The 8,599-nt window shown below is 35.9% G+C and overlaps 1 pseudogene; it reads right to left on the bottom strand.

Annotated features, from left to right (window-relative positions):
- Positions 1-6,664: 6,664 nt before the first annotated feature.
- Positions 6,665-8,161, bottom strand: LOC149211679 (putative protein phosphatase 2C 53 pseudogene; annotated as a pseudogene).
- Between the last annotated feature and the right edge of the window lie 438 nt (positions 8,162-8,599).

Below are 8,599 nucleotides of genomic sequence, written 5' to 3'. Positions count from 1 at the left end.
ATAATTATCATGATGGGAAGTGTGAAGTGGCTACAATTGAGGATGGTGAATTTGTAGTTGACCCCGAGACAGGGGATTTTTGGAGTTGTTTTGGCATGCTGATCATTCTCATTATGCAGAAATCCTACAATCATGTTTCGTCTCTTTACAGGCTCTCTTAGGCTCCCATTAGGATCAAATTTCATCCCCAGCTGTCACTACCCAATCATATAATTTATGCTTAATTCAAGGTTTCTTCCATGACCAAATGATATCTCACCTTCAAGCACATTGAGAAATAGATCAAAGTTGAATATAAAAGGAACATTGTTCGTCTTTGGAAGAAATTGATACAATTCTAATTGTTACATATTCTCTGGTTACAAGTTGAAAATTGGTTGAAGCTTGGGTCGCTTCATGAAGCATACATATGTGTGAATTGAAGCCCCTTAGAACCATATTCTTCAAGATCTAAATTGGGTCGAACCTCAATTCCTTTTTCTATTGTAATTAACAATAAATTGTGGATCCTATAACACCTCTGTCATTCTACTAATATTAGTTGTGTGAATGTTATTATATTGTTCATGTGATGGTTGAATCGAATTTCTGAGTATGAGATATGCTAGTCTTATTAAATATAACAATTTTGCCTCATTTCTGGCCAATTTCCCATTATGATTGCTAGTGCATCAAATTATGAAAATAAGACTAAAAGGAGCTCCATAAGATTTGTGAGATCTTCAGAGCCACAACATTTGTGGGATCATTCAAATCTTTTTCCATACCCATACTCAAATGTAGTCTTTTCAACGAAGTGAGTTTAGACATCTCACTTGGCAATGATGTTAAGACTTTGCAGTCTGAAAGATCCAAGAATTTAAGCCTAGAAAGACTACATATAGCTAGAGGCAATTCCTTGATGTTAGTAGAATTCAATGTGAGAAATTCAAGCAATGTGAGTTGAGTGACCGATGTTGGCAGTGACTCTATTTGGGTATGGGAGAGATCAAGAACCCTCAAAGCATTGAGCTTGATTAGAAATTTCTCTAGAATAGGATAAATTAATGGATTTTCAGATAAGATTAAACTCACCAGCTTGGGGCACATGAAATCTTCTGGCAGTTTTTCAATTTGATAGCTGAACAGTGATATTCTTTCACAAAGATAGTGTAGCATGTTGATCATCCTCATTATGGAGAAATCCTGCAATCTTGTTTCTTCACTTTACAGGCTATCTTAGGCTCACACTAGAATCAAATTTCATCCCCAACTATCACTGCCCAGTCATATAATTTATTCTTAATTTAGGGTTTCTTCCATGACCAAATGATATCTCACCTTCAAGCACATTGAGAAACAGACCAAAGTTGAATATAAAAGGAACATTGATTGTCTTTAGAAGAAATTGATACAATTCTAATTGTTACATATTCTCTGGTTACAAGTTGAAATTTGGTTGAAGCTTGGGTCGATTCATGAATCATACGTATGTGTGAATTGAAGCCCCTTAGAACCATATTCTTCAAGATCTAAATTGGGTCGAAACTCAATTCCTTTTGCTATTGTAATTAACAGTAAATTGTGGATCCTATAACACCTCTGTCATTCTACTAATATTAATTGTGTGAATGTTATTATATTTGTCATTCTACTAATATTAATTGTGTGAATGTTATTATATTTTTCATGTGATGGTTGAATCGAATTTCTGAGTATGAGTTATGCTAGTCTTATTAAATCTAACAATTTTGCCTCATTTCTGGCCAATTTCCCATTATGATTGCTAGTGCATCAAATTATGAAAATAAGACTAAATGGAGCTCTATAAGATTTGTGAGATCTTCAGAGCCACAACATATGTGGGATCATTCAAAGCTTTTTCCATACTAATACTCAATTGTAGTCTTTTCAACGAAGTGAGTTTATACATCTCACTTGGCAATGATGTTAAGACTTTGCAATATGAAAGATCCAAGAATTTAAGCCTAGAAAGACTGAATATAGTTGGAGGCAATTCCTTGATGTTAGTAGAACTCAATGTGAGAAATTCAAGCAATGTGAGTTGAGTGACCGATGTTGGCAGTGACTCTATTTGGGTATGGGAGAGATCAAGAACCCTCAAAGCATTGAGCTTGATTAGAAAGTTCTCTGGAATAGGATAAATTAATGGATTTTCAGATAATATTAAACTCACCAGCTTGGGGCACATGAAACCTTCTCTTCTCACAAATTTTCAATTTGATAGCTGAACAGTGATATTGTTTTGCAAAGACAATGTAGCATGTTGATCATTCTCATTATACAAAAAACCTACAATCATGTTTCTTCTCTTTACAGGCTAAGACTCTTAGGCTCCCACTAGGATCAGATTTCATCCCCAGCGATCACTACCCAGTCATATAATTTATGCTTAATTCATGGTTTCTTCCATGACCAAATGATATCTCACCTTCAAGCACATTGAGAAACAGACCAAAGTTGAATATAAAAGGAACATTGTTTGTCTTTGGAAGAAATTGATACAATTCTAATTGGTACATATTCTCTAGTTACAAGTTGAAATTTCGTTGAAGCTTGGGTCGATTCATGAAGCATACATATGTGTTAATTGAAGCCCCTTAGAACCATATTCTTCAAGATCTAAATTGGGTCGAAACTCGATTCCTTTTGCTATTGTAATTAACAGTGAATTGTGGATCCTATAACACCTCTGTCATTCTACTATTATTAGTTGTGTGAATGTTATTATATTGTTCATGTGATGGTTGAATCGAATTTCTGAGTATGAGTTATGTTAGTCTTATTAAATCTAACAATTTTCCTTGGTGAATCGAGTGTTTATGTTCTCAAGAGGATCGAATCACAGAGTCTGTGGTCTGAGTGTGAGCATGAGTTTAAAAAAATTATGAGATTCCTATGCAACTTTGGTCCATTTATTTATCGTTGTGAAGCAAAACGTACAAGAAAAAGAGTGTGTTGAAGTTTGTTTCAATCCAGGAGTCTTTCAATTCAGAGGTTCAAGTTGTGTTATTTTTTTAAAACCTAGATTTTGGATTGAAAAGTTACATCAAGACCACAAATTGTATATGGTCCTATCCCCACTACAAGATCTTGATGATTTTCATTGAATCAATATGGATCTCAACCTATATAGCTTCAAAGCATATTTGTGTCCACACATTAATACGGTACTTAGTTCACATCTGGACTCTGGATAAATTTCAACCTCAACGTATCTAGATTCGAACAGATATGTATACAATATTAAAAGCGAGATCTAACACTTGATTCAAGACGACAACAACAAAAAACAAAATCCATTGTTGTGTATATATGGGTCAGAAAAGCCCTTAAATTATTCAGAGCTTGTAGAAAAATGAAAATTAAATAGAATCTGTATCCCTGATTTTTCAAACAAAATTGAGGTTTCCATTTTTGGAATGAGTACATATTTGTTGTTAGTTGTATAAAAAAATTTACAATCTTTTTAATTAGATAATGGATCAATAAATTATGTTTCGTACCCGTAGCATCTAAAAACCAAAGGATAAACAAATAGTGGCATCAGACTTATGTGTACTCGATATTGTGGATTGGAGCTGAATGAGTGATCATCCAATAGAAGACTCTGCAACTTCTTCATCTTCTGCATCTCATCGGGGAGATTGTACTTAAGATTATTCCTATTTATGTGATGCAAATATAAATGCCTCATTTCTAGCTAATTTCCCATTATGGTTGCTAGTGCATCAAATTCAACGAAGCTCTATAAGATTTGTGAGATCCTTCAGAGCCACAACATTTGTGGGATCATTCAAATATTTTTCCATACCCATACTCAAATGTAGTCTTTTCAACGAAGTGAGTTTAGACATCTCACTTGGCAATGATGTTAAGACTTTGCAGTCTAAAAGATCCTAGAATTGAAGCCTAGAAACATTGCATATAGCTGGAGGAAATTCCTTGATGTTAGTAGAACTCAATGTGAGAAATTCAAGCAATGTGAGTTGAGTGACCGATGTTGCCCATGACTCTATTTGGGTATGGGAGAGATCAAGAAAGCTTGATTAGAAAGTTCTCAAGAATAGGATAAATTAATGGATTTTTAGATAAGATTAAACTCACCAGCTTGGGGCACATGAAATTTTCTGGCAGTTTTTCAATTTGATAGCTGAACAATAATATTCTTTCGCGAAGACAGTGTAGCATACTGATCATTCTCATTATGCAAAAATCTTGCAATCGTGTTTCTTCTCTTTACAGGCTCCTGCTAGGATCATATTTCACCCCCAGCTATCACTACCTAGTCATATAATTTATGCTTAATTCAGGGTTTCTTCCATGACCAAATGATATCTCACCTTCAAGCACATTGAGAAACAGAACAAAGTTGAATATAAAAGGCACATTGTTTGTCTTTGGAAGAAATTGATACAATTCTAATTGGTATCAATACCTTGATTCTGAGCTTGTTTGTGACTGCATGGTTTTATGCTGCTTGTATGTGCCTGGAATTTAAGATCTTTGATTGCATGGATGATGATGGGAGTAAGTTATTCTTGGCTCGCTTTCTAAATATATTCTTTTGTTGGAATTCATAATATGTACTCCATTATTATGAATCCATTAGTTTTATTTCTTATTATTTATGACTTGTGATCATTGGTGACATTGTTTTCTATAATAGATGTAGATCTTAATGTTATGCAAATACTAAGAATGCTAAATATAAATATAATGATGTTGATGATGAAAAATAATACACAGTAGAACAACCCCATAAAATAAAGCTATTAGCTCACCATAGTAATCTGACAAGGTATAGCAATCCTTGTGGTAAGAAAGAAACAAACAAAGACCAGGGGTTGTGAAAAGAAATGCTCAAATACAGGTTGGCCATAGAATGAGTAGCTCACGTCATATAAATACCAGTGTTGGCCTTGATAGACCTCCAATATCTTCAAATTGCAAGGGATATCGAGAAAATGTAAGCAAACTAGGGTGTAAAAGCTAAATTGAAAATGAATTTGTGGATTATAAATTTATGGATAATCCACTGTTGAAAGAGCATTCCTTGCTTTTTAGGTATTATGTAACCGATAGTTTTTCTCTATTTTGAAAAATACTATTGATTCACAATCTTAAATACTATTGATCCACAATATTTTTTTTTAAATCTTAATGGGGCAAAACTTATGTACCAGCTAGCTATGTTGGACGGAGCTTGTAGTAGGGAAATATGCATTTCATATTTGGACCTATTTGTAATATAGCGAAATGTTTTTAAACATGCTTTTGTGTATTTGTACAATAGAAACCAAATTTCCCAGGTGATGCATATGTTAAATTGAAGTTAAAAGCAGCAAAAGGCAGCTTCAGAAAGGATATCAATGAATAGAAAATGCTTTGTATTTTGTTGGAATGTATTTTTATTTTAAAATTTGTTTTTGCAATAGCGGTAAATTATGAAGTGGATGTTAGATCATGAACTTGGTAATTAATGGAATAATGATGCTTTTGCAGCCCAAAAGCAGCGTATAGTTCAAGTAATGAAATTGCAAGACTTGCCTTGTTAGCCCTAAACTGTTTCATGGTAGGCCAATGTCACAACATCATCATCAGTGGATGAATAACGGGATATAGTGACACTATATTGAAAGGTAAAGTAGTCAAGAGGCAGCTCCATGAGGTGTGAAAAGCTATGATGAGGAGGAAGTAAAGTACTAGTGTGAAAACCTCTCATGAGTGTGCTTGCTTGATTTGCATTATAGGTAACTTGATATTACTATAAATTGTTTCTCCCAACATCACATCTAGAGTTGACCATGATGACCAATGGGTAGCTTATCTAAGGATTATTGGATGAAAGGATAAATTCAAAACTCTATCGATTTCATATAAATTATCATGATGTTGTTTCCAACATTTAATGATAATTTACAATATCAAGTACCATTCTTCTTGATTACCTTATGGCATTTCCTTTACAACATATGGTGCAAATGCTAGTTAAAATTCCACTAAATTTTCAAATAAAAATACCCAAAAACAAAAAACCAAAAAACAATTATTATCTTAAATTAGGCGGCTAAATAAAAGACAATGATGGCCGAAATTTCTTTCGTCAACTTAATTCATTATTTTTTCAACACCCTTTGTGTAGTGGTGACACGTGCTGTAAATAAATCCCCTGCAGCGGGCTATTCCATAAGTGGAATAAACCAATCGACAGGGTTGCCTTCCTTTATCCTGGGTCCACTGCATAATACTGATTACACCGCCTTTGGGGTTCACATACGTTTTTTGTACACGGTAAGACAGGTTTTAAAGGAAGTTAGGAAAATTGGACATAATCAATTTTGCTGGAGTAATTTTAATCTAATGGTAAGAGTTAGAAAATTTATTATATGTTTTGGCGTATCTAAAAAATTCGCTCTGTAATTTTTTTATTTTTCAAAAATTTTATCGTTCAAAATTTAAATGATAATATTGGAATAATTGTCACACTGAATTAATTGAAAATCAATTACTTATAAATTTTGATGTAACAAAGTAATGTAACAAATCCCAGCAACGAAAGGAATAAGATTCCCTTCCCAATATTGCAGCCAAAACCAAAAAAAACACAAAATAAAAGAATTATTCGAGCACGATCATTGAACTTTTAAAGTTCATTAAAAGATTAACTGTGAAAAATTAATTATCAGAATCATGGTATTTGAAAGAATGGATGTCAGTATTTCTCATTTTTACATAAAAGAACGAAAATCTCATGTCGCAATTTCCCACTGTTCATGAACAAGGATTACAGGGTATGGTCGTTTTAAGGTCCAACGCCCAGGCTGTGTAGAATATCGGATATGGTCGTTTCAAGGGACAAAAACTCAGCGCTCCTGTTCCCACTGCTTAATGATCAAGATTCTAGAGTATGGTCGCTTTAAGGTCCAACATCCAAGCTGGGTAGAATGGAGGCTATGGTTGTTTTAACATCGATCATCCACGCTGGGTAGAACATAGGATATGCTTCTGATCGCACTCCTCCATCACCTTACAGTCTCATTCTCTTTAATGGAAAAATGTGGGAGTTGTACTATCATCACAGTAACATCATCTTGAGATTTTCTGGATGCTGCTACGTCTGCAAGCTTTTTACAAGCAGCTTTAGGGCCGCCTCTTAATGGTGTCAAATTAGGTTGCTTCTGGACACAGAAAGGCCTCGCGATATCCACTGCTTCTTGATTACTAACTTTATCCCACAACCCATCTGATGCCAGAATTAGAAACTCGCAATCAGATGTAATTTCAATCTTTCTGGTGTCCGGTTCAGCTGTTATCCATTCTTTCATGTGCGAATCGCCTATTGCCCTAGTTATCGCTAAAGATCCTTGAACTCGCCAAACTCCGTGGCGGAGGTCCACAATTCCACTCAAATTCTCTATCCGTTGTCTCTCGTCCTCCCTTCCAGCTCGATGATCACATGTAAGGGCTTCAGAAGCACCATCTCTGCTAATAACTGCTCGACAATCCCCAGCGTTAGAAACCACTAAGTTACCATTTATAATGAGAGCAGTTACACAAGCAGTACCGCTGCCAACCTCCTGCTTCAAAAATCCTGCATCTGTTGTTAAGTAGCCAGCTCTAACGGCCTGCTCAAGAATATCCGCTGTTTCATCTTCCATCCCGAGCATCGCATCCACAATATTTTGCCCAATATTTTCGGCGGCGAAAGCTGCAGCGTTCCTACCGCCATGACCATCAAAGACGCCAAAGAAGGCCTGTTTGGAATCACCAAGAACATTGACCATGGCCTTGTGGGTATCCTCCATGAATTCTCGCCGACCCTTTCTAGACGAAACCGCATAATGAAAACCCTCCATATTAACCTCCATCATCTCCTCTATGGCTGCGCACGGCGCATTCAGTTCCGGCGAGTAGACCGGAACATCCAGCCGCTGCGGGCGTTTCCTCTGTTGAAGAGGCGTGGGGCAACGGCCGCCAATAAACAGCGACCTGCCTGAGACGAAGACCGAGGAAGAATTCCCCGCAACAACACAAGACATGTTCACAATCTGCAGATGATGTTGCCGCTGTTTCAATTCGATTGAATGTCTCGCTCCAAGCCTTTTAGGCGATGTGGAATCATATAGCGTAGATGCTGAGCATTTATAATGCTTCAATCGTTCAAATCAAATCGGATATACTAAATTTATATGGCCTCAATCATTCAAATAAAATCAGATTTGTCAACAACTATGGGCGACAGTGTATTATTATGTAATACCACCGTCTGCACGTTGGAAGGCGGTGCAATGGTCTGAAATTGATATATGCGATCCTTCTCACGGTTCTCCGGTATATTATATTTCTATGGGCGATGCCGAATTTCAAAGACTGTAAATTATATTTCTGTGGGCGGCGCCGAATTTCAAAAACAGTGAATTGTATTTCTGTGAGTGAGAATGAATGCATCCACAAAATTATAATACGTTCATTTTTTCTCAGTCCAGACTAAACGTTGAGCGTCAGTCGTGGTTCTGGGAAGACGTAAGGCTTCTCGTAGGGTCCCAGTAGAGTGAAAATATAGTCAAAAGTGTTAATGCATATCCTTGACGTTGAT

Source organism: Pinus tabuliformis, chromosome 1_1 (assembly GCF_031772625.1).
Source record: "Pinus tabuliformis cultivar Carrire ecotype Pingquan chromosome 1_1, CPIR1, whole genome shotgun sequence".
In the NCBI taxonomy this organism is placed as follows: domain Eukaryota; kingdom Viridiplantae; phylum Streptophyta; class Pinopsida; order Pinales; family Pinaceae; genus Pinus; species Pinus tabuliformis.
Note: the sequence above shows the minus strand (reverse complement) of the source record. Positions and strands in the feature narration are given on the sequence as shown.